This window comes from Podarcis bocagei (assembly GCF_964188305.1).
Source record: "Podarcis bocagei genome assembly, chromosome: 4".
In the NCBI taxonomy this organism is placed as follows: Eukaryota; Metazoa; Chordata; class Lepidosauria; order Squamata; family Lacertidae; genus Podarcis; species Podarcis bocagei.
In genome coordinates, this window is record NC_138128.1 from 91,863,175 (window position 1) to 91,888,711 (window position 25,537).

Genomic DNA, 25,537 nt, shown 5'->3' on the forward strand with positions numbered 1-25,537 from the left:
AGCCTTCTTTATGGTCCCGCTCTCACTTCCATACATCACTACAGTGGTACCTTGGGATGCGAACGGGATCCGTTGCAGAGCCCTGTTCGCATCCCGAATGGAACGTAAGACGCGACGGGACGTCTGTGCGGGCATTGGTCACGTTTCGCCGCTACCACGCATGCACACGTCATTTTGAGTGTCTGCGCATGCGCGAGCGACGAAACCCGGAAGTAACGGAGCACGTTACTTCTGGTTGCCGCAGAGCGCAACTCCAACGCGCTCAACCCGAAGCGCATTAAACTCGAGGTATGACTGTACAGTGGTAAAAAGGTAAAGGGACCCCTGACCAGTAGGTCCAGTCATGGCTGACTCTGGGGTTGTGGCGCTCATCTCGCTTTATTGGCCGAGGGAGCCGGCGTACAACTTCCGGGTCATGAGGCCAGCATGATTAAGCCGCTTCTGGCAAACCAGAGCAGCACACGGAAATGCCATTTACCTTCCCGCCGGAGCGGTACCTATTTATCTACTTGCACTTTGACTTGCTTTTGAACTGCTAGGTTGGCAGGAGCAGGGACTGAACAACAGAAGCTCACCCCGTCATCGCGGGGATTTGAACTGCCGACCTTCTGATCGGCAAGTCCTAGGCTCTGTGGTTTAACGCACAGCGCCATTGTACAGTGGTACCTCAGGTTAAGTACTTAATTCATTCTGGAGGTCCGTACTTAACCTGAAACTGTTCTTAACCTGAGGTACCACTTTAGCTAATGGGGCCTCCGGCTGTCACTGCACGATTTCTGTTCTCATCCTGTAGCAAAGTTCTTAACCCGAGGTACTATTTCTGGGTTAGTGGAGTCTGTAACTTGAAGCGTATGTAACCCGAGGTACCACTGTACTGGGAAAACCATAGCTTTAACTATATGGACCTTTGTTGGCAAGATGATGTCTCTGCTTTTTAAGATGCTGTCTAGGTTTGCCATTGCTTTGCTGCCAAGGGTAGGATTTCAGAACTCTGTTCCACCCCCACGCGTGGGCTCCCGGAGGGATAAATTGCCATTAATATATCCTCTCCTGCTACTCCATCCCCACGCAGCAGACACGTGTCGGCGGGGGAGGCGCCGGGCTGCCCGCACGCCTCCTCTAATTGCGCGGGAGCGCGCGCTCTTTGCCGAGCGAAGGAAGCGGGGAAAGGCGAGGCGAGCTCGGGCCGCGCTGCGCGTGCGGACGCGGCCCCCGCGGGGCATGCTAATGAAGTGGGCGGAGCCGCCTCCCATTGGCCGCCCGCCGCGCGTCTGGCGGTGAAGTCAGGGCTTTTTCTTGTCGCCCGAGGCGAAGCAGCGCGGATTGCTGCGGCGCGCTGCGCGGAAGGAGCTTCTCCTGCAAAAGCGGCAGCGGGGAAGGAGCGAGGTAAGAGGGCAAAGGGAAGGAACGCGCGTCAGGGGGAGACTTAGGACCTGCGTGTTTGCGTGAACGTGTGAACTGGGCTGGGATGCTGCTGCTGCTTCTGGTGTCGCCGCCTCGGACTCTTCCAAGAGGGAATCCGGCTTATCCCGAGAGAGGCTTTGCGGGGGCGCGCGTGCACGCGGGCGGGCGCTTTTGCTTGCTTTAAAGGCCCGGCTCTTGGGCTGTTAGAGACGGCTGCTTGGAACGCGGAGGTTGCTTGGAACGTCTTGATTAGAACGCCTCCCCCGCGCGGATTTAGGGACCTCTTTTAGGGAGTTGCAGAAGCTGGTTCCCTCTCTATGTGTGTGTTTTGCAAAAGAACAAGTCGAATTGCCCCCCCCTCCCCGTTCGCACGGCGCGGAGATTCGGGTGTGATGGCAGCCCCACCCGGTGGATCTTCGCCATGGCAAACGGGTTTTCTTGATTTCCCCCCCCCCCCCAACGCCCCAAGAACTGGGCCGATGATGGGAGTCCATCTTTAAGGTGGTTGCCTTTTATAGACTGCGCGACCTTGACTTTCGGATGCCGGCGGTGCTGGAGGTTAAAGACCGTCGTGCATTGTTTTGCGGAGGGGGGGGGGCGAGGAGGAGAGAGAGCAAGGCGGTTGTCGCGTCCTGTATCTGTTGCTAGGAGCGGGTGAAAGTAGCATCTTCTCCGGGAGAGATCCCAGGAAGCGGCCGCTGGTGGCGCGTGGCGGTTCATTCACCGCCGTTTTGCCCGCAGGGGAATGGCATCCCTTCTCCTCCTCCTCCTCCGCTCAAAATCCAACGGAGAAGATCACTTGCGCGAGCCCCTGTGGGAAGGAACGGGGGCTGCGCAGGAGCTGCGATGCATTGCTGCCTGCCTGCAGGGGTTGCAGAGGACCAAGGCTTTGGCGGAATCAGAGAACAAGCCAAACAGAGGATTTTTAATTAAAAAAAAAATTGGACCAAATTTCTTAAGAATAGACTAGTCTAGTGGTCAATATAATACATTTAGAAAACTGGTTGTGTATGTCTCACTCTTCTCCTGGGTGTTGACCAGGAATTGCTGTGGCCAATTTTTTCTGATTTACATGCAGAAATGTAAAATACCTCTGTGGGTTTATTTGGCTGTTTTGTGTTCGTTCGTTCTTCTTTAAAAAAGCAGTGTACATTAGAGATTTATTTGCCCGCGCAGAGCAAGACAAAGAGCTGAACGCTTGTGAATTCGCATTGAGTAAAGACCTGTATCTATGGCCTGCCAGGAACATTTACTGTTAGGCCCTTCAGCCCTTCCAGTCTTGAGGATTGGGGGGGGGGGGTGTTGGACTTTCTTGCTAGCTTGCTGCTGCGAACACGAAAGCTCCCACTTACTTATTTATTAGGCTATTAGTATAATGAAGAAAAGCCACCTCAGGCCTGTTGTAGGTATCCTGTTTCCATCAAAGAGCGTGCGCTTGTATTGGCAAACCTTCTGCTTCGTTTTAGAAAGGGCATTTGCTTCTACAAATGTATTATACAAACAAAGCATTTTCAGGCATGGGAAATGTGTGTACGCTGGGGGCTATTCAGCTGCATTTCTGTTAACCGGCGAGTTGAATTTTCAGGGGAGATCCTTGCCTTTAATTTGAAACCCCTGTCCTTTCTCCCTATCAGGATGCTGTGACTGAGACTTTATGTATAGGATTGCAGCTTTAAAACATAAAACAGCTGGGAGTAAGCCCAGTTTAATGAATGGGACTTCTTTTTGAGTAGATATGTATAGGATTGGGCTTTAGTGACCTTCTGTGGAATAGGTTGATAATTATAATAATGGTAATAATTTATTATTTATACCCCGCCCATCTGGCTGGGTTTCCCCAGCCAATCTGGGCGGCTTCCAGCAAAATATTAAAATACAATAATTCATCAAATATTCATCACACCCTTCTCCCAGGCCTGTGCAGTTGTGGACTTACTTTCGAAGGGCTTATAATATACCGTATCTACTGTGGCAACTGTAATAAATTTGTTGAAAGTTGCTCTTTAGTTGCTATTCGGTTGGATCAAAAGGAAAATGTTGTGAGTGAGTACACATTACCAGTGTGCTCCCACTGCTGGCTTTTGAATCGTCCTGCGTGTAGCACAATTCACAACGCAGCACCGTCTTGTAAGGGTGTGTTTGTTTTTTAAAAAAAGAAATATTGCTGTTTGCCGTGTTTTCCCTCAAACCAGCTTCATTCTGAAAGGAAAACTTGAGCCACGTTTCACTTCACTTTTAAGCTGAGGTGTGTACATTTGAGGCAGCCGTTGCACATGCGCAGATGATGGCGCTTGCGCACAGATGACAATCTTAATGGAAAGGAGGGTTTGCAGGGCTCAGGAAACCAAACAGTTATGTGCATTGTGTAAAGCAGGGGTCAGCAAACTTTTTCAGCTGTGGGCTGGTCCACCGTCCGTCAGATCGTGGGGGGGGGGGGGCAGACTATATTTGGGGTGGGGGAAATGAACAAATTCCTATCCCCCACAAATAACCCAGAGGTGCATTTTAAATAAAAGCACACATTCTACTCATGTAAAAACACGCTGATTCCTGGACCATCCGTGGGCCGGATTGAGAAGGCGATTGGGCCAGATCCAGCCCCCGGGCCTTAGTTTCCCTACCCATGGACTAGATTGCCTACCCCTGGCGTAAAGACATCCCAGCCCCCCTCTGAGTGTGTGCAAATGCAACTTGAAAAACAGCAGGGGGAAGATGTCCTTCCTGCACTTTAAGCTGCTAATGTGTACATAGCCTAAGTCTTTTCATTGGGTAAGCATCAAATCCAATTAAATGCATTCAGTAACCATCCAGATCTCTCCTGCTTTTCCGTAAAAGGTAAAGGGACCCCTGACCATTAGGTCCAGTCGCGGACGACTCTGGGGTTGCAGCACTCATCTTTCTTTACTGGCAGAGGGAGCCGGCGTACAGCTTCCGGGTCATGTGGCCAGCATGACTAAGCCGCTTCTGGCAAAACCAGAGCAGCACACGGAAACGCCGTTTACCCTCCTGCCGGAGCAGTACCTGTTTATCTACTTGCACTAGCGTGCTTTCAAACTGCTAGGTGGGTAGGGGCAGGGACTGAGCAACAGGACCTCACCCCGTTGCAGGGATTTGAACCGCCACCCTTCTGATCGGCAAGCCTTAGGCTCTGTGGTTTAACCCACAGCACCACATGCCACAGTTATAAATGCTTTAAAAAAAGAGGCCACGAGCAGGCAAATTTTGCTGAGCCTCCTAAAATATTAAGAATTACAGAAGCGGCTTAGTCATGCTGGCCACATGACCCGGAAGCTTTACGCTGGCTCCCTTGGCCAATAAAGCAAGATGAGTGCCGCAACCCCAGAGTCGGTCACAACTGGACCTGATGGTCAGGGGTCCCTTTACCTTTATTTTTACTGGCGAGTCCCTACGTTCAGCAAGCTCTGAAATACGCAGATTCTTGGATATAATGAACCAGCATGGATTTGAACATAGAGCACTTTCACATTACCTAGAAACCCAAAATTAAAGACATATGTACCATAAGATATCCAAGAACAGATGGACAATTGGACAATAGAAATGAGAAGGAAATGAATTGCCTCCAGATTATTAACACTTAACTAGAAAGTTTGACATTGCTCACATGCTTAAACCAAAACATCCTATTATTAGAAAAGCAAACCCTTGACAATTAGCAGTTAATGTTGGGGATGTAGTTTGTTTTGTAATGAACCCCATCATTGTACAAGCCAAGCCGTAAAGAGAATGGAAATTTGGCCAATGGTGTTTCTTCGAAAGCGAGGCAGTAGCAACCAGAATACAGAATATGCTCTGTAAAATGTGAGCCCCTTCCTTTGTGTCGTGGGGACACATGTACAGAAACTATTTGAAAATCCTGTGTTGAAAGCAAAGCCAGTAAATTAGGCCAGATATTTTCATATTTACATTTTTTTTTACCTTTTTTGCAGATAATGTTAATGAAAGCAAAGCATTAGTTCATTTCATATTATTGCCATACGTCGAGGGCAGAATTTGGGTTATAGTCTTTTTCAGTTCTGCTTGGCTGGGACCCTCCAAAACTTTTTCTTTGTCAGATGGCCCGGTGCAATCTACCAGGTCATGTAGACTACATCTCCCATCATCCTTGACCCATGGCTGTGCTGGCTTGAGCTCATGGGAGATGCAGGATCTGACCTACCTTGACAGAGAGGGATATTCCAGGCTGAGTATGAAAAGGGAATCGGCATAAACATTCACACTGTTCAAAAAAATAAAATATGGTGCCCCGCAGTTCTGGTCCCCAGTGTGTTACAGAGGTTAGACTGTCAGAATTTGACCTGGGAGGGTTCAAATCCCCACCCAACCATGAAACGCACTAGATTACTCTGCGCCCGTCACTCAGTCTCAGCCTAACCTACCTCACAGGGTTGATGTGTGCATAACATGGGCAGGGGCTCCTTGGAGGAGAGGTGTAAATGAGTAAATAAATAGGCTGTCTTTTTCAGATCGGAGGAGGCAAGGAGTTGCTGTACCCTTAGAAGCAGTGGCGTAGCGTGGGGGGTGCAGGGGGGGCCGGCCGCACCGGGCGCAACATCTGGGGGTTAGGGTTAGGGCCGCAAATCCACGGGTTAGGGGGGCAAATTACTTGCCTTGCCCCGGGTGCTGACAACCCACGCTATGCCACTGCTTAGAAGCCAAGTGAAACTTCAGGGGGGATTCCTTCCTTTGCAGTTTGCAGCTAGAAGTGCGCCGGGGTTGCAGTTTTTGACACTGGGCTGCTGAGGCGCTCTGCTGTTTTGGCACAGTGCCCCCTGGCAGCGTGGGGCAACGTTAAATGCATGGATTGGGAGCGGAGATCTGCCACCCAGCGAGGGAGGAGGACCCTTGTTTCCGATGCGTGGGAAGGGGAAGAAAGGAGCACTGAGTTGGCAGCTGGCTACAGAGGTGGGTGGATCAGAAAAGAAGGGAAAGCAGCGGTTCCTGCCCCCCCCCCCCAAGTTTGGAGCTTGGGAGAAAGCTGGGCAGTCATCTGCCTGGCATTGCAATACTTCCATGAAGCTCTCAGCACCAGAGGCGCTGCCACTGGTGTCACAATCTCACACACACAGCTCTGAATAGAAGCACTGTTTTGTACTGAGAACTGTTAGGAAGGGCAGGGCAGGGTGGTCTCTGGTTGCATCACCAGGCAAACTATTTAGGGCTTGAAAGTGGAGAAGGAAGATTGCGTGAAAAGGGCAGTAGTGACTTTGAAAAAGAATGGGGACCTTTTACAGTCATACCTCGGGTTACAGATGCTTCAGGTTGTGTTTTCTCGGGGTACGGACCCGTCAAAACCCGGAAGTACCGGAACGGGTTACTTCCAGGTTTCGAGGGCCGTGCATGCGTAGAAGCACTAAATTGCGCTTTGCGCATGCGCAGAAGGCCAAATCGCAACCGCGCATGTGGAGAAGCGCCGCTGCGGGTTGCGAACACTGCGGGTTGCGAATGTGCATCCCGCACGGATCACGTTCACAACCCAAGCGTCCACTGTACAATATAGTTGCAGAAACAACAAGAAGAAATGGTGTCGCTGACTGGATTTAAATAAACATTTGCAACTTTATTTCTTGAGAACCAGAAGTATAACAGTGTGACAACATATTACAGTATACAAACAGCAGAATGTATCATTGGATGTAACACACCAGAAATAGTAGTTGAGGGAAGTCAACAGGGAGGGGGGAAATTGGAAAATGTATGCTTAGTAACGTAGTTGGTTATTTGTTATGAGAAAAGAAACTTAATAAAAATTATTTAAAAACAAAAAGTGGAGAAGCTAGAGCATCGCTGATCTGACCACAGGGATTTCCAGAGGCTCTGGGGTTCACTGTGACATCAGTTAAAGCCCCCCCCCCTGCAAGGCAAGGGCCTGTGGACTCAGCACCCCTGGATTTAGGAAACACCTGTGCACCACACAAAATGCTAAGGATACAGTGGTGCCTCGCAAGACGAAAAGAATCCGTTCTGTGATTCTCTTCGTCTAGCGGTTTTTTCGTCTTGCAAAGCAAGCCCATTGACGGATTAGCGGATTAGCGCTAAGCGGCTTATCTGCTGATCGGATCAGCTGATAAGCGGCTTAGCGGCTTAGAAAAGGGGGGGAGGAAAAAAACCCGCAGGAACTCGCAAGACATTTTCGTCTTGCGATGCAAGCCCATAGGAAATTCGTTTTGTGAAGCACCTCCAAAACTGAAAACTCTTTCGTCTAGCGAGTTTTCCGTCTTGCGAGGCATTCGTCTTGCGGGGCACCACTGTATAGACGGGCTCTGACTGGCAGCCTGCCTCTGAAAAGAGTGGAAGTTGGAGAAAGAAGATGCTGGTTGCTGGAGCCGTCTTCAAGGCTGCTACCTGGGATAAATGCTTCACCTGACCAGTGAATGGACTGGCTGTGCTTGCTGTCAACTACGCTCCCTCCAGGCCACAGACTTATAATATCACTTGGGACACGAGAAAGGCCTTAGTGAGTGCCGGTTAGCTAGACAAGGTCTGTCCATTCCTTACCATATAAGGTTTACTATGGTAAATATGCCTCTTTGCAAGAGCTTGCAGCCTTGCAAATGAAAGGCACTGGGGTATTCTTAATTATTAGGAGAACGATCACAGCTTCCCCCCTCTTCTTTCTGTACAAACTGAGATTTATTTCCATTGCTGTGGCAGTGCATACTCAGTGATGTGATCGGCTGAGATAAACAGGAAGCAAAGAAGCAGTAATAAAAGAAATACGATTTTGTAATTATGAATCGCATTGTAACTGGGGCTGCTCCTCTAGGAACACGGCGTTTCTAGAACGTTGCCAAAAATCTCTTTAAAAGACTCCAAAGAGCTAAATGGCCTTGGGTAGCTTTGCCAGCTTCTAGGCAGCAAGGACGTTTTTAATTGGGCATAGGATGTGCCAGGCATAATGGTGGCTAATGAGTTGGAAAAAAGCATCTCTGAGCAGGATGCCGGCCGCCTTCTCACCTGTCTGGAGTCAGTTGGTTCAGTGTAGAATAATGGAAGGTGTAAGTTGCAGAGCAGGGGACATCATCTGTGCCGTGGGTCTCCTAGGTCCTTTAAGACGTTGCTCTGTTCTTTGTTCCTGTTTCCCAGATGTAGCAAAATTCACCGAATCATATAATCCTAGAGTTGGAAGGGACCCAAGAGTCCTCTCATTCAATGGGTCATTCATGCAATGCGGGAATTCATGTGTGCTGAAGCTCACTAGGAGACCATGGGCCAGTCAAAGCCTCTTAACCTACCCTGCAGGAGTGTTGTAGTGATTAACTGAGGAGGGAGGTGTACCATGCACTCCGTGGAGAAAAAGGTGGGGCATAAATTTCAGTATGTAAGGTCTTCTGCTGACCTGCTTAAGAAAGCTGGAGGGGCCAGCCAGATGGAGATGTCAGTCGCGAACTGGGCATCCAGAGCTCTCCATGTGGTCACAATTGGACCTGCGCCAGTCGCAAAAGGCACCTGGCGCCTGGCTAATTTCAAACACTGCCCTCCATGAAGCACATTTAGCACCCCCCCCCCTTGCCAGTAGGTCCCAAGGCAGGGAACGACAATTTAAAATCCAGCATTTTGTTGTTGTTGTTGTTTAGTTGTTTAGTTGTGTCCAACTCTTTGTGACTCCATGGACCAGAGCACGCCAGGCACTCCTGTCTTCCACTGCCTCCCACAGTTTGGTCAAACTCATGCTAGTAGCTTCGAGAACACTGTCTAACCATCTCGTCTTCTGTCATCCCCTTCTCCTTGTGCCCTCCCATCTTTCCCAACATCAGGGTCTTTTCCAGGGAGTCTTCTCTTCTCATGAGGTGGCCAAAGTATTGGAGCCTCAGCTTCAGGATCTGTCCTTCCAGTGAGCACTCAGGGCTGATTTCCTTCACAATGGATAGGTTTGATCTTCTTGCAGTCCATGGGACTCTCAAGAGTCTCCTCCAGCACCATAATTCAAAAGCATCAATTCTTCGGCGATCAGCCTTCTTTATGGTCCAGCTCTCACTTCCATACATCACTACTGGGAAAACCATAGCTTGAACTATATGGACCTTTGTTGGCAAGGTGATGTCTCTGCTTTTTAAGATGCTGTCTAGCATAAAACAGTTAAAATAAAATGAATGAAAGGGCTGTAGGTTACACCCTGAAATGGTACCTCCAAGAAGACTAGTTTTGAACCTGATGAAAGCGCAAAATCTTGGGGATGTTAGAATGGTCACACTGATATGTTTTGCCACTTGGAAGTTTTATTTTGCTTCTTCTAAGATCTGCCCGGTGTGATCCACAAGGAGACAGTCTCTCGGGAAATTAATTATTGAAAGGGTCTGTTTAATATTTTACAGTTGCTTTGTGATACGGCTTTAAAATGAATTCTCTCCAAACTGGGTGAGTAGGCAATAAAATGGCAAAGCAATTAAATATAAGCAAGTTGAAAGCGATGCGCGATTCGTACCCAACCCCCCGAATTTCACATATGGGCTCATGGGGTGTGAACTGGCATTGACTTACGAGAAATGAGACCTTTATATCAGAGTGGCGAAGATGTTGACCCCGTGTGCATGGCAGCTGTGGAAATGGGATTGTTAGGAAAGGGGTTGAAAAGAACACGGCAAATATGATAATGCTTTTATGCAAATCTATGGGGCGATCAGACTTGGAACACTATGTGCAGTTCCGGTTGCTTCAAAGAAAGGATACCACAGAGCAGGAGAAGTTTCAGAAAAGGGCAAGCCAAATGATTGAGGGTTGGAGGAACTCTCCTATGATGAAACCAGGAGGGTTGGAGCCACCACCTCAGGTGGTGGAACCCCAAGAGGCAGTGCCTGGTGTTTGAAATTAGCCAGGGGCCAGGCGCATTTTGCACCTGACTATCAGCCAATTGCGACCAAGTGAAGATGGCTGGGCCTGACATCTCCACCATCTGGAGATCCTTAGATCTGGTCTGTTTTCACACACTAATAGCACATCCTGTAGAATTCTATCAGTTATATTTTACCTGCACAATTGGAATGAATTTCAGGAACCAAAATGCTTTTTCTGTGCTGCCGGAGCAGTGAACAATGTTATGGCTAATAGTTGTCGCTTGTCTTCACTTACCCCACCCGTCTGCCCTGCTCACAGTTGTGAAGAATATTCATACACCACTACTTCTTCTTTGGTGATCACTACAAGTAAGATTGTCTTCCATAAACCACTCTTCTAAACCACAGAGCTTAGGGCTTGCCGATCGGAAGGTCGGCGGTTCAAATCCCCACGACGGGGTGAGCCCCTGTTTCTTGGTCCCTGCTACTGCCAACCTAGCAGTTCGAAAGCACCTCAAAGTGCAAGTAGATAAATAGGTACTGCTCTGGCGGGAAGGTAAACGGCGTTTCCGTGCACTGCTCTGGTTCGCCAGAAGCGGCTTAGTTATGCTGGCCACATGACCCGGAAGCTGTATGCTGGCTCCCTCAGACAGTAAAGCGAGATGAGCACCACAACCCCAGAGTCATCCGCGACTGGACCTAACCATTAGGGATCCCTTTACCTTTACCTTTTATGAGTAAGATTGTCTTCCATAAACACAGTTTTAACAATGAGTCCTTAAGTGACTGTGGAAGCAAATTCTGGATCCACACGTCCTTCCACAGTGGGGACATTGGCTTCCGGGCGGGAGTTGATCATGCTGTGGATTTGCCAAGCGTGCCTTCCTCTTAGCACGTTTCCCACTTGCGTCCTGAGTTCGAGTGTCTTCAAAGCCCATGACACCTTGGGTAAAGGCGGTTCTCCAATTGGAGCGCTCACAGGCAGGTGTTTCCCAGTTGTCGTTGTTTATACTACATTTTTTTAGATTTGCCTTGGGACAGTCTTTAAACCTCTTTGGTTGACGACCAACATTACGCTTTCCATTTTTAAGTTCAGAATAGAGTAGTTGCGTTGGAAGATGATAATCAGGCATCCGCACAACATGACCAGTCCAACGAAGTTGATATTGAAGAATCATTGCTTCAACATTGGTAATCTTTGCTTCTTCCAGTACACTTGCATTAGTTCACCTGTCTTCCCAAGTGATGTGTAAAATTTTTTGGAGACACCATTGATGGAATCTTTCGAGGAGTTGGAAATGGTGTTTATAACTGGTCCATGTTTCAACAATATTCCTACACTGTGAATGGTCTGTGTCACCATTAAGAAAAAGAGGTAGGAATATACCTATATATATGAGGACTGTGCCTGGATAAAGTGATTTCTCTTTTAAGTTCTCAAATTTCTTAACCTAGCTCAAGCTTGTCATCTGAACTAGCCAGATGTTTAACTGAGAATCACAGCCAGACCATCATTTGAAAAATAAGACATTAGAGCTGTCTTTCCCCAAAATGGCAACTAGACATTCTGTTTTGTTGACTGTAACTTTGGTTTAAGGATCCATTCAGTTCCTAGCTTATATATCTTGAGTTTCTAACACTGCTGGCACTTCTTCAGCCTTCTCAAGCATTTTTTGCCAGGCAGAGATGTGTCCTTGGTCTTTGACAATGCCTCTTGCTTCCCAGAATGAAGGATGGTGAGGTCAATGTGTGACTGTAGACTCCTAAAAAATTAAGAGCCACATCCTCGGATCTGCCAAATGGCCTCAACCGCTGTTCGAATGTAGCTCCTGGAAGCTCTGATCAAGAAAGATTCTCCCCTCCAGACTTATATGGCTTCCCTTCTTTTTGTAGAAGAATATCCAATATGACAGCTAGGGAGGCAACAGATCTTCAAAGCCTTGCATCACTCCTGGAAGGCACCCAAGCGAACTTGGACAACAACCAGACTACATACGATGCTGAATGTGCCACTGAATTATTGTGTTGCTTTACTGTTAATAGCACGAGTGCCTGATCAGTTTTGGGACTTCAAGGCAGAGGGAACATTTTTAAACCCTTTCTTCACCCACCGTGGTTCCAGTGTGTGATGTCAGGTCCAGATTGTATGCAGTATGCAGCTATGCCTGTAGTATGCTGCTACAGTTGATTCTAGGGACACGGTCTAAACCACTGAGCCTCTTGGACTTGCCGATCAGAAGGTTGGTGGTTCAATTCCCTGCGATGGGGTGAGCTCCCGTTGCTCTGTCCCAGCTCCTGCCAACCTAGCAGTTTGAAAGCACACCAGTGCGAGTAGATAAATAGGTACCACTGCAGCGGGAAGGTAAACGGCATTTCCATGTGCTCTGGTTTCTGTCACAGTGTCCTGTTGCACCAGAAGCGGCTTAGTCATGCTGGCCATATGACCCATAAAGCTGTCTGTGGACAAACACCAGCTCCCTCGGCCTGAAAGCGAGATGAGCGCCACAACGCCATCGTCACCTTTGACTGGACTTAACCTAAGGTTACCAGACGTCCCCGTTTCCCAGGGACAGTCCCCGGATTTACAAATCAGCCCCCCTACAAAATCCATTGAAGTTGAAAAGTGTCCATGGATTCATTGAAAAAATCTGGTAGCCTTAACTTAACCGTCCAGGGGTCCTTTACCTTTTCTTTTCTTTTTTTACAGTTGGATTCTGGAATGGAAGGATTGTAGGAATGTGTGTAAGAACAAAATGCGCATGCATACCTGTCATGAACTGGCAGGACAACGGGGAACAGGATCCCGGTGAGGGGTGTGTCCGGGACTGGGACACACTGGGGCAAGTAGGGAAGGAGAGGTTAGTGTAGGGAGTTCTCACAGAGTGACAGAGGTTGGGGGTCAGTGCACAGGAATCAAAGTAACAGGACCCATCAGCAGAACCAGAGGGGCTTCTGCCTCCATGAACCCAACGAGCTCTGAGGTGTAGGGAGCACTCCTGGAGGCTGAGGCAGGCAAGGGCCCACGACCCAGCTCCCTAGCTGGCCAGGTGGTGCTCGCTAGCTTTGGGATGAGGGTTTGTGATTCCTCAGCTGGAGTAGGCTCAGAACAGGGGAGAGTCATCTGCCTCATCAAGCCCAGATGCTGCAATCACCAGGCAAAGTATAAAAAGGCAGCAGAGCTGGTATCTACTCAACTGCCCATGTTGAAGGACCTCAGCATAGATGCTCCAAGGTCTCTGTGGCACAGTGCTTCGCTTTGGACATGTGGATTGACCCCCCGCCAACTGGGGACTGGACATACTGACTTGCTACCAGGTAGGCCAGGCGTTCAAGACCCAGACCATGCAATGGTGAATATGCACTGCGCTCAGGGCCGGATTTAGGCTTGATGAATCCCTAAGCTACTGAAGGTAATGGGGCCCTTTATATGTCCAGCTGTCCTTTGTCAACAACCAATTGTCGTTGTTTTTTGTGTTGAATATATGCTATTTGGCAATTTATGGACCTAGGTAAAGGTAAAGGGACCCCTGACCATTAGGTCCAGTCGTGACCGACTCTGGGGTTGTGGCGCTCATCTCACTTTACTGGCTGTGGGAGCCGGTGTACAGCTTCCAGGTCATGTGGCCAGCATGACTAAGTCGCTTCTGGCAAACCAGAGCAGTGCGGGAAAATGCTGTTTACCTTCCCACCGGAGCGGTACCTATTTATCTACTTGCACTTTGATGTGCTTTCAGACTGCTAGGTTGGCAGGAGCAGGGACCGAGCAACGGGAGCTCACCCCGTTGCAGTGATTCGAACTGTCGACCTTCTGATCGGCAAGCCCTAGGCTCTGTGGTTTAACCCACAGCGCCACCTGCATCCCTATTTATGGACCTAATAGGTACTGTATCTAAAGCCATTTGCACATAACAAAATATATATTTCATCAAAGGTATTGTTGAAATGAAATACAATCAAGAAGTACATTAATAGTGAAATACAATTAAGAAGTAGTATATTTTTTGGGAGCCCCCGAGAGGGTGGAGCCCTAAGCTTATACATATGTTTAGCTTATACATAAATCCGACAATGACTGCACTGCAAATTTAGCATTCTGTTGGGCATCGCTAAACAGGATAGTTGCTTTCTTACGCTTTATTTATGGGCCGTAGGAAGGGACAGCTGATTTGGGGGAAGAACATAAATGTGTCATCGTGTTAGATACTGGCAAATAGCAGATGGCTATAGTGGCTTTGGCAACCAGCATGCCCATGAGAAGTTTATTTCTTTGAGGGATGGGCAAACTTCTGCCCACGGAAAATCCTCCAGACATGACCAGTTCTAGGAACTAGATGAGTTTCGTGCTGATTTCTACGTTGCTTGAGAAAGAACTGTGGGAAGGGAGAGGTTGTATCCAAATTCCCTGCTTGTACTTAACGTGCTTTCATTGTGTCATTTTAAGATGAAGTTGAGTAACAGGGTTAAAAAGCATAAAAAGGGTTGTTTTTTGGTGGGCCACTAGGGGCTGGTGGCAAACCTCCAGTTACATGCATATCGGGTGCTCAGTAATAGATTCAGCCTTGCCTGTAACACTTTGTCTCAAAACTGCACCAGGAACATAAACTCAGATGTTTGGGAACACAGCAATTGTGTTGGCTGTGAATAGACAATTCTTTGGCAGATACTTCAAGGAATTGATTGGTTGCAGAAGCTTAATGTGCCGTTCTTTAATACTCAAAGGCTTTTTTTCAGCTCCTCTTCTTAAAATATTAAGGGAAACATTTTTACAGTGGCCAAACAGCTAAGAGTCTTGTTTTCAATAAGAGGTTGTCTAACCCACATTCTGGCTGCCTGTTCCATATGAATCACTTTTGTGCTGTACATTATAATCCTAGGTGCTTATGTGATGAGTCACAGTGGCCTACTCGGTTCTTGACTAAGGATGGTCATGATTCTTGTGCAGCAAGATACGAAGGAGGCTCTCTGAGCAGATTTCGTTTTAAACAGTGGCAGATAAAATATCCATGCTGTTAGGGTTGGGCGAGGTCTGGTTTTCAACATTGCGGTATATCAACAAGCTAAATATTGTGATAAACCAATATGTCACAACGTCTGAAATAAGGGTGGAGCTAGGGAGAGACCTGCCAACCTAGCAGTTCGAAAGCACATCAAAGTGCAAATAGATAAATAGGTACCAATCTGGCGGGAAGGTAAACAGCGTTTCCCTGCGCTGCTCTGGTTCGCCAGAAGAGGCTTAGTCATGCATGGTCAGGGGTCCCTTTACCTTTCCCTTTAGGGAGAGACACTTGCTGGCTTCACAGTTGAAGGCGTTGTAAACTTTAGGTGAGAAATTAGGTTGGCAAAAATGGAACTCCACGGCGCCATCTGGTGTCATAGTGCGATAATGCATATACAGTGGTACCTCGAAAGACGAATGCCTCGCAAGACGAAAAACGCGCAAGACGAAAGAGTTTTTCGTTTTTTGAGTTGCTTCGCAAGACGAATTTCCCTATGGGCTTGCTTCGCAAGACGAAAAACGAAAACGTCTTGCAAGTTTGTTTCCTTTTTCTTAAAACCGTAAATACCCTATGGGAAACCGTGCTTCGCAAGATGAAAAATTCGCAAGACGAAAAAACTCTTGCGAGGCAGCACTGTACAACACATATAAAGCGCCTTTTCTTTGCCAATGTAGCTGAGCCCCAGGACTGTCAGCTGCTAGCACATTCAGGCTTGCTTTATTGTACTAGCTACTAAGTTGTGCTTGGGCAAACCTCTCCCCTCTCGGTATCCATTAGTATACCAAATAGTTTGAAATTTGATTTCTATATACTGTCAAGTGCATTTCATGCTCATTTCTACGATTTCAAATTAGCCATGAAGAATTTGGGATCCCACACCCCTGGTGTGTGTGTGTGTGTGTGTGTGTGTGTGTGTGTGTGTGTGTGTAGGTCTACTGCTATTCAGTTTATTCAGTAAAAATGCTTGTGGCCATTGCAAAGTCCTACTGAGCACTCCTATAACTCTTTCCATGTAGTTAAGGTCCTCTCTGTTCAAGGTAGGAACCCCATTCTCCTTATTATTTGATCTGAGATTCACTCAAAGCTGTGTGTCAGGGATGGGGAACCAATCCAACTTCCATCAGCCTCAGTAAACTGAACCAATGACCAGGAGCACTCTATTGAAGGTGACCCGGAAACTACAACTAATCCAGAATGTGGCAGATAGACTGGTGACTGGGGCTGCCTTCAGGTATCTTCTAAAAGTCAGATAGTTGCTTGTTTCTTTGACATCTGGTGGGAGGGCGTTCCACAGGGCGGGCGCCACTACCGAGAAGGCCCTCTGCCTGGTTCCCTGTAACTTCGCTTCTCGCAGTGAGGGAACCGCCAGAAGGCCCTCAGACATGGACCTCAGTGTCTGGGCTGAAGGATGGGGGTGGAGACACTCCTTCAAGCATGCAGGGCCGAGGCCGTTTAGGGCTTTAAATGTCAGCACCAATACTTTGAATTGTGCTCGGAAACGTACTGGGAGCCAATGTAGGTCTTTCAGGACCGGTGTTATATGGTCTCATCGGCCGCTCCCAGTCATCAGTCTGGTTGCTGCATTCTGGATTAGTTGTAGTTTCCGGGTCACCTTCAAAGGTAGCCCCACGTAGAGAGCATTGCAGTAGTCCAAGCGGGAGATAACCAGAGCATGCACCACTCTGGGGAAACAGTCTGTGGGCAGATAGGGTACCAGATGGAGCTGGTAGATAGCTGCCCTGGACACAGAATTGACCTGCACCTCCATGGACAGCTGTGAGTCCAAAATGACTCCCAGGCTGTACTCCTGGTCCTTCAGGGGCACAGTTGCCCTATTCAAGACCAGGGAGTAGGAACCTTCCATATGAATAGTACAGTGGTGTTCAACCTTTTTGAATCCATGGCTCCCTTGGCCAACCACATTCTTTCTGCAGTTTCTCTGGGGGAGCCACTGACCCTGGGGTTCTGTTGAAGGAGGCACTTCATTGGGAATTCCCCTTTCTGCCCCTGCCACATTCTGTCTCTGCTTCTGTGACGGGCATTTGAATTCTACCTTGCCGTGAGCTCATGAAAAGAGCCTCTACGCAAGCGCGCCAGAAATGGAGAGCAGGGGGAGGGGGGAGACTAGGAATCTAGTGTGGGAATGTTGAGGATATTAGGAGAGGATACATTGATTAAATATTAACCCTCACTCACGCTAGTAAGCTAGTAGCAGAGCACATTTCCTTTTTTATGTATCAATATTTTTATTATCTTTTACATAACAAGTTTCAATTGAAACATCTCATTCACCTTTAGGATTCTTGGCCTTCCCTCCACCCTTCCCTGGTTTCTATTATGAATCCCCTTTTCATTCAGCTTTTCTCTAATTTGTTAGAAATATTATTACCCTTTATTCCATTGTATTTTGTACGTTAAAAGTGTTGCTCTAAATTTTAGTTGTTTAGTGTGTGCTCTTAAATACATTATACATTTTCCCCATTCTTTCTTAAATTTCTTCTCTTCCTGGTCTCTTTTTTTCTTGGTCAATTTTGCCATTTCGGCATAGTCCATCTACTTCATCGGCCATTGCTCTCTGGTTGGAACTTTATCTTCTTTCCATCTCTGGGCCAGTAGTGTTCGCGCTGCTGTCGTCAGCACATTTCCTTGTGCATTTCAGGAAGCTAGTTGATGGATTTGTGAGAATCATTTGAGTTAAGCAATCCAGTCTGGCTTGTCCAGATTGGATTGTTCTTGGTAAATCCCCTTTAGTTCCCTCTTAGAAACAATAATGACACAACAGTCTTCTTTTAAAAGTAAGGATAAGGTTTACTTATATTCAGTTCACAGTATGGTCCTGGAGGTAGGCTTTAGCTTGTGGTTAGAGTTAGAGAAAAGTGTGGGCTCATCCTCTGTGACGGATGAGCCCGTGTGTTGCTGGCTGAGAGCCAGCAGACAGCATAAGGCAAAATGGAAAATGGTGGTACCTTGGTTCTCAAACTTAATCCGTTCTGGAAGTCCGTTCCAAAACCAAAGCGTTCCAAAACCAAGGCGTGCTTTCCCATAGAAAGTAATGCAAAATGGTTTAATCTGTTCCAGACTTTTTAAAACATCCCCTAAAGCAGCAATTTAACATGGTTTTTACTATCTAAAGAGACCATTGATCCAGTTACACAATCAATTAGTCAGTAGCTGAACTGGGTTCCACACAGTCACAAAAAAACCACACAAAAAATCCGACAGACCTCAACATAACACTCAAAACGGAAGTGTGGCACTCAAAATCGAGCACGTTCGGCTTCCAAAAAAAGTTTGCAAACCGGAACACTTACTTCCGGGTTTGCAGTGTATGGGTTCCAAGTTGTTTGAGTACCAAGGCATTTGAGAACCAAGGTACCACTGTAAGGCGATAAAAGCAAAGATGGCTGAATGACCAGCCCTTTTGTAGGGTCTGCCAGGCTCCCGCCCATCTACCTGGTCACATGAAGGAGGAGGATGCTCCAGACCAGGTGTGACAGGAAGTCCTCCTGGCTGGAGCAACATTCCCCTGTGTGTCCGCTCTGGGCAAACAGGAAATGTTGTATTTGACTGCTTCAGTGATGTTACATCCCACATCTGGGAGGCAGTGACAGGAGGAGGAGGAGGACTTAAAGAAGGTTTGCCACCAGAGAGGGAGAGATGCCGGAAGATAGAGGGCTGCTCAAGTCACCCCAGGGTGCCATGGCACCTTGGTTGACAACCAGTGGGATAGTAGATGTTCCTGGAAGTGGATGTTACCTGGGGAAGGGGGCGTAGCTAATCAGTCATTAGCCACACCCCTTCCCCAGGTAACATCCACTTCCAGCAACACAGAACTATGATGTATAGATCTTGCACTCATATAGACTGGCCCTACGCGATAGGAGCCTTAAGAAACACTGTGTTAATATAGAAAGTGCTTTCCAGAAACCCCTGTGAGAAATTGCATTGTTTAAATGAGCTGTCACATTTTAAAACGTTTGTGGCCAGCACCTAGATCAGCAGCACAAATACCGTATTTCTCTCTCTATAAGACGCACCAGACCACAAGACGCACCTAGTTTTTGGAGGAGGAAAACAAGAAAAAAAATATTCTGAATCTCACAAGCCAGAACAGCAAGAGGGATCGCTGCGCAGTGAAAGCAGCAATCCCTCTTGCTGTTCTGGCTTCTAGGATAGCTGCGCAGCCTGCACTCGCTCCATAAGATGCACACACATTTCCCCTTACTTTTTAGGAGGGAAAAAGTGAGTCTTATAGAGCAAAAAATACGGTAAGTGGATTTCAGCAGCACCTGCCCGAAATCTGTAACATTAATTCCCCACCCCTCCTCATATTTTAGAGTATACCGTGCATGTGAAATTTAAAGATGGAAAGTGCGATATATGTTGAAATCCACAGAGCGCTTTTAAAAAACAAGTCCTTCTTTTAATTAAACACCTGCACGAAATTGCGGGTAAGGTGCTGCTTGGATATACCTCCATTTTAAACGAGATTGCATGTGCAGGGTTTAATTTGGAACAGAATTTGATTTGTTTTCAGGTCCCCAAAACCTAGTTTCGGGCCTTTGAGCCTGAGCCTCTGGGTTAGAGCAGAATGAATGAAAAATGAAAGACTCATCAGGTTTGCAACTGTATTCTGGCTGGAATGGAGAGCACACCTGAAAAGGTGCCGCAGAACTCCTTTTAAACAGCTGCAGATTCTTAACACTTACACATGGGTATTCAGGGACCCTCATTTTACTGAAGTGGTCAATCCATTGCCACTTCAGCCTGCAGGTGGGGCTAACATGATTGAGGCTCTTCTGTACATGAAAAATACTCTGTAGTGCAGGGGTTTGAGTTCTGGTGCTGGAGGAGACTCTTGAGAGTCCCATGGACTGCAAGAAGATCAAACCTCTCCATTCTGAAGGAAATCAGCCCTGAGTGCTCACTGGAAGGACAGATCCTGAAGCTGAGGCTCCAATACTTTGGCCACCTCATGAGAAGAGAAGACTCCCTGGAAAAGACCCTGATGCTGGGAAAGATGGAGGGCACAAGGAGAAGGGGACGACAGAGGACGAGATGGTTGGACAGTGTTCTCGAAGCTACCAGCATGAGTTTGACCAAACTGCGGGAGGCAGTGGAAGACAGGAGTGCCTGGCGTGCTCTGGTCTATGGGGTCACGAAGAGTCGCACACGACTAAACAACTAAACAACAACAAGTGCAGGGGTAGGCAAACTAAGGCCCGGTGGCCGGATCTGGCCCAATCAGCTTCTAAATCCAGCCTACGGACGGTCCAGGAATCAGCTTGTTTTTACATGAGTAGAATGCGTCCTTTTATTTAAAACACATCTCTGGGTTATTTGTGGGGCCTGTCTGGTGTTTTTACATGAGTAGAATGTGCGTTTTTATTTAGAATGCATCTCTGGGTTATTTGTGGGGCATAGAAATTCGTTCATCCCCCCCCCCCAAAAAAAATAGTCTGGCCCACCACATGGTCTGAGGGACGGTGGACTGGCCCGCGGCTGAATAAGTTTGCTGACCCCTGCCGTAGTGTATTGGGTATAAAGGATCTATCCCAGCTTTCTATGCTGATTATCTGTGTTTGATTTTTATTTTTTTCTCATGGATATTCCCTCCCCATGGGGGAACATTCAATTATATGAACAGTCTGATGTGGTATGAGCCAAATACAGGATGACCTGTGAAAACTAGGCTTTGGCCAGCATGACCAGCTATGCAATCTTGCACCATGGCAATGCTTAGTGCATTTGCAGCCAGCCAGCTTTAAAATGTTAATAGGCAATAGTTGTATGTTCCCGTAAGGCCTGTTCTTAGCTTTCTGCTTGTGGTTTTGTTGGGGGGGGGGGACCATGAATGCTGGTTTGCATGAAATTCTAAGTCAGTGCTATGGTTGGGTTGCCGTACAGTGGTACCTCAGGTTAAGTACTTAATTTGTTCCAGAGGTCCGTTCTTAACCTGAAACTGTTCTTAACCTGAAGCACCACTTTAGCTAATGGGGCCTCCTGCTGCTGCCGCGCCGCCGGAGCCCGATTTCTGTTCTTACCCTGAAGCAAAATTCTTAACCCGAGGTACTATTTCTGGGTTAGCGGAGTCTGTAACCTGAAGCGTATGTAACCCGAGGTACCACTGTATTTTGAAGAACAAAAAAGAGGACACGTTTGCCGATTTCTCCTTTTAATTACGGATTGCTCTGGCGACTCTCATGTTAAAGCCCCTTACTATATGTAGGCTATAGAAGCTGTGATATATTGCTTGTAGCAATGTTCTTCACTTTCAGCAACAAAATAATAATAATACATATTGCTCCCTCACTTGCCACAGGAAAGTATTGGGGCCCATGTTCACATCTTTGTGAACATAAGTGTGCACCGAACAATTTATCAAACTGTTTCACATGTGCATATGAACTCTCCTTAAGGGCAGGCAGATGTTAACTCTTGCCCTCCCAGACTCCTCCTCCAAGATCTTTTAGCTGTGCCAGGGTCCTTTTAGTTCAGCCACAAGAGAAGAGATTTATACAGTATGTAGCAAGTTTTAGATACTACTTTGTTGTGATTCTCTGCTGCAGACCCTCTTAGCCAGGTGCCTTAGATCTGAGTCTAAAGCACTAGAAAAAATTTCTTGGGGTTCTGCAGAACCCCAAAACTCAGTCACTTTGCCAATTTTAAAAAATCCGCCTGGACAGAAATTTTAATCCTGAAAAAGAGGGCGTGTCCTGGAAAAAGAGGACATATGGCAACCCTATGCTGTGGTTTGTTTCCTCTGGGCTCAGCAAAGGAAGCAGCAAGGTGGTTGTGGTTTAAGTAGTGTGTGTGTGTGTGTGTGTGTGTGTGTGTGTGTGTGTGTGTGTGTGTAGCTAGACATAGTTTGTTCCAGACTCTGGATTATGGTCTTGTGCGAATGGGCCAGTGAAAAGGGTCATTTTTAATTGTTTGATTATAGAAAATCAAAAGTTCAACATCAGGTAAAGCAAAGCAATGCAGATCTATCACTCAACAAACTTTGAGACCATATTACAGTGGTACCTTGGTTTGCGAACTTAATCCATTCTGGAAATCCGTTCTTAAACCAAGGCGTGCTTTCCCATAGCAGCAGGGGACTCAATTTACAAATGGAACACACTCAACAGGAAGAGAAACATGTTCTACTTCCAAGACAACGTTCAGAAACCAAAACACCTACCTCCGGGTTTGCAACATTCTTAATCCAAGTTGTTCATAAACTGCAATGGGTTGTACCAACCAACCAACCAACCAACCAGCAGTTGTATTATCTAAGCAAGATGAATTCTTCCTCTCTGCTAGTTTGATGGTCTTCCTGCAGGCAGTCCTCCATTTGAAAGTAGATTAGTTTAGGAGTTTGTATTTTTTTGAAAGTACGCAAAAATATGCTTAAGGGAGTGGTTCTGTTTTCTTTCTCAGCTGGGTAATTGCTTTACCACACTGATAGATAGCGGCATTGTGTGGATCACAAGGGTTGAGTTGGAATGGGAAGAAGGAGTGGTAGAGGCTGTTGTTTGACATTACAGATCAGACTTGTTTTTCCTCGTTTAATCCTTCCCTCTGCTTCAAGTCCAGAAAGAAAACAAGCTTTAAGTTCCTGCTTCTCTGGCACACCTCTCGGGCACATACTCAAAGCTGAGGGCCCAAGCTTAAAGAACTCTAACTCAGACAATCCTGTTGTCTCAGAAAGCAGGGGCCCAGCATAATGTCTGCTTCAGTTGGGTGCTTACAAACCATCCTTTCCCTGCATAATTGCCTGCCCTCTCATTTATGGAGAAGAAGTAGACTACAGAGAATGTTTTTTAGTTCCAAGGGTAGGAAAAACATAGCTCAAAATGGCCACACAGTGCCAGCTCACCCATGAGGGAAGGTGAGGCAACTGCCTCAGGCGGTTGGATCCACAGGGGCAGCAGTGTAGGTTTTTATTCCATGTTTGTTCCTGATACAGATCTTCACGCATTCCTCCTTCTCTAGCGGGGAGAAAGCTACCATTTTGTGTTTCGCCTCAGGTGCCAAAATATCTTGGGCAGGCCCTGTGGTCAGGGAGCAAAAACCACCGGAGACTCTCATCTGTCTGAGTTGGTTGGCAAACCTCTCTGCTCTTTACCAGCAGAATAAATTTTATATGTGTGTGTCGCTCATAGATTGCTTATCCGTGCCCAAATAAAACATGTTTTTTGAGAACATTTCAGTAATTCTATTTTCAGCAAGGAAGCAAAGAAGCACATAAAGCTAAAGAGTTGAAGCATTTTCCATTTGATTTCCTTTCTCCCCACTCCTCTACTCAAGTAGTTTTTGAGGAGCTGGCAAAATGTTAGCGATACCTCTGCGCTGGGAGAAAACCTCAGGTCCGTTTAACATTGCACGACTGGTTAAACAGTTCATTTGCTTTTCACTAACCAGCCTGCCAACACATGACCAAGCTGTGGGATTTGGAGTGGAGGTCACCATGATCATTTGTGGGGTTGCTATGCAGTGTCAACCACAACTTCTTGGTATAAGCTTCTTTTGGGGGGGAAACACTCCATTGTTTGGGAGATGGACTCCCCGTCAGAAATTCAGAAGCACCTTGAGTCTTTTAGTAAGGGAAAGAGAGTAGATGAACTTCTCCCTTTCCGCCACATACCTTCCACCTCAGCGCTTTCTTCATTAGGCGTAAAGGTTGTGCAGAGGGAGCGCAGAATGTAAAAGATTTTTCTTAAAACACTTAGGTACACTTGCATGCTCATCTACACAAAATGGTTTATGCTATATATGGCTTAGGAGCACAACACCTCAAGGACCGACCACCCTTCCCCACCTGACCCAGACCTTGTGATCATCACCTGAGGCCCTTCTTTGTGTGCCTCCTCCATGTGACATCCAGAAGGCGGCAACCTGAGAACAGGGTCTTTTTTGTGGTAGCTCCCAGTTTGTGGAACGCTCTCCCCAGAGAGCCTTTGTTACATATCTTTAGGCATTGGACCCAAAACATTCCTCTTCTCCCAGTCCTTTGGCTAATTAAGCAATCTGTTGCCTTTCAAACTTTGTGAGTGGGGTTTTGTTTGTTACTGTGTTATGGATGTTTGTGTTTTTATACTGTAAATTGCCCTGTGATTCTCAGATGATGGGCGGCACATGAATTTAACAAAAATAATCAAATATACACTTGGGATATTTATTCATCCCTGTCCCAAGATGTTCTAAGCTGGAGAGAGCCAGAAGTTTCACAATTGCAGAATCCACGGGACTTCCATACAGTGGTACCTCAGGTTACATACGCTTCAGGTTACATATGCTTCAGGTTACAGACTCCACTAACCCAGAAATAGTACCTCGGGTTAAGAATTTTGCTTCAGGATGAGAACAGAAAGCGTACTCCGGTGGCGCGGCAGCAGCAGGAGGCCCCATTAGCTAAAGTGGTGCTTCAGGTTAAGAATAGTTTCAGGTTAAGAACAGACCTCTGGAATGAATTAAGTATGTAACCACTGTAGTCTTCTTTTGGTTGGTTCCAGGGCTTGGATTTAATCTTGACTGGGTAGTTGTTTTACTGAAATATAATTTATCATTGACAAACAACAGTCTTTGGAAGCGAGGAAGTTCCATAGTTCAGTGCCGGCGCAGGTGCATTTGCAGCCAGAGGATCTCTTAATTGCAGGATTGGGCAATGCCTGCATTCGAAACCTTGAACCACACTGCTAGTCAGAGGCAAGACAGTACAGAGTGGCCTGGTTTTGTGCAAGGCCAGTTTTGTTTACTATCATTATGTTGAAAATTACCGTAGATTAGCAATGGCCTTTCTCGTGTCTGCTCACAAAAGGATGGTTAAAATGAAAATACCAACAGCTCACATGCCTCACAGTCTTTTCTTTCTTGTATTACGTTTATATAGCCAGAACCTCATCCTGCCTAGGTGCCTTAATTGTAGATAAAGTAATGGAACGCCTCAGGTTTTTTTACTGCATCTGATAGTGCCAGAAAGGACCGAAATGTGCTTTGTTTTGGCCCAGGACAGATAAATCTATTGGAATCGTCAGGTTCAATGAGCCGCGCCTTTAGCATAAAAGAGCCGAGCTTGGCGTGGAACAAAGCTCACTTCTGCCGCTCCGACTGTATACAATCTTGCCTGTTCTGTTCTGTGTTTTTCTCCGAATTGTTTATATTGCTTCAAATATCATTGCACAATAGAACTTGGCTTGGGGCTGCTGCAAAAGGTATTTCATTCCATGTAGGGGCTTAGTCTCCCCGTGCTATTTTCGTTCGAAGTTCCTCATGAAGCTGTGACTTCATTGCATGTTCAGCCACAGGGGCTGGTCCGAGCAGCTTCCTTGTTCAGTCGTGGATGCTTGTTGGCAACCA

The 25,537-nt window shown here is 46.9% G+C and overlaps 1 protein-coding gene across 2 annotated transcripts in view; it reads left to right on the forward strand.

Moving 5' to 3' along the window:
- Positions 1-1,285: 1,285 nt before the first annotated feature.
- SORBS1 (sorbin and SH3 domain containing 1) overlaps positions 1,286-25,537 on the forward strand; it is a 212,920-nt gene continuing 188,668 nt past the window's right edge. The window contains exon 1 of one of the 2 annotated variants that reach the window (XM_081191485.1): positions 1,286-1,386. The gene's annotated coding sequence lies outside the window, so the exon portion shown is untranslated. The remainder of the gene's footprint in view (positions 1,387-25,537) is intronic. The other variant, XM_081191457.1, reaches the window with a different exon arrangement.